The following is a 1,157-nucleotide window of genomic DNA, read 5'->3' as shown; positions in this document are numbered from 1 at the left end:
AGTACCCATATTCCAAGAGTTCAAGTGTTTTGGAACGCAGACCCTCGACGGACCGTTGTGCCTGTGACGATCCGTCATACCTGCCGTCGAGGGTAATGAAGAGAGCAGCAGAAGAAATTGCACAAGTATGGGACGACGGAGTCCATGACGGTCCGTCGTGACCACGACGATCCGTCGCGAGGTCCGTCGACCCAGCCGCGTTTTGACAGATTTCCAGCAAATAGAGTCCTTGTTTAATTAGGTTTTTATTTTCTATAAATAGTTTGAAAAACCTCGTTTTTTTGGTTAGACTCTGGATCATTGTTAGACCTTTGAATATTGTGAGACTCTTGATTATTTTGTAGACTCTTTGAGAGATTATTGATTATCTTGAGACTTTTATCATTGATTGTTGGTGATTGTTGCTGATTAATCAAGTGAACTTTCGGATTTTACTCTTTCTCATCGAAGTAAGTGCATGAATTCTTATATCACATATTTGAATATTGTAATTATGACTATGGGTAACTAAACTCCATAACTAGGGTTGTGGGAACCATAGGCAAATAATGAGGTAAAACCTAACTAAAATAACAATTCTAGAATAGTGTCTTGCATGTATTAATAATTCTTTCGCTTAGAAGTCTTTTTAACGGATGGCCAACGTTAGAACTCGCCTTAATGCTACTTGCCGGACCAAGGAGGTAGATAATAGGAAAAGAATTATTAACATAGATTTAGTGTATACTATCTAATAGGCTAGTATTGATTGGTACGAGGTAATAACTTAGTCAAATATCGAATATGATGCTTAATATGAGGTAAAGATAAGGGTTAGGATAGCAACACACGTAGCCGGACCAAGGTGCGGAGTGAGATTTTCTAGATGCCGGACCAAGGATTTAGAAATACATAACTTATCACTTTGCATGCAAGATACTAGGAAAGAATTGTTATAGTTAGAATTATCAAGTTATGAACCTGTGGGGAACACGTAAACCCTAGTTACTTTGATTAATTGATTAAACTCCAACATTCGAAGCTGTTAGTTGTCTCCTTTAATTTCGCTAGTTATTTTCATTTATTTAGAAATATAAACCCCCCATTTTATCATTTTTGCTTTCCAAGGAAGTAATTGACTGAACAATAGTAATAATAGATTGAAGTTAAGTCTAAAC

Source organism: Solanum pennellii, chromosome 11, assembly GCF_001406875.1.
Source record: "Solanum pennellii chromosome 11, SPENNV200".
Taxonomy (NCBI): Eukaryota; Viridiplantae; Streptophyta; class Magnoliopsida; order Solanales; family Solanaceae; genus Solanum; species Solanum pennellii.
The sequence above is the reverse complement of the archived record's forward strand: the minus strand, read 5'-3'. Positions refer to the sequence as shown.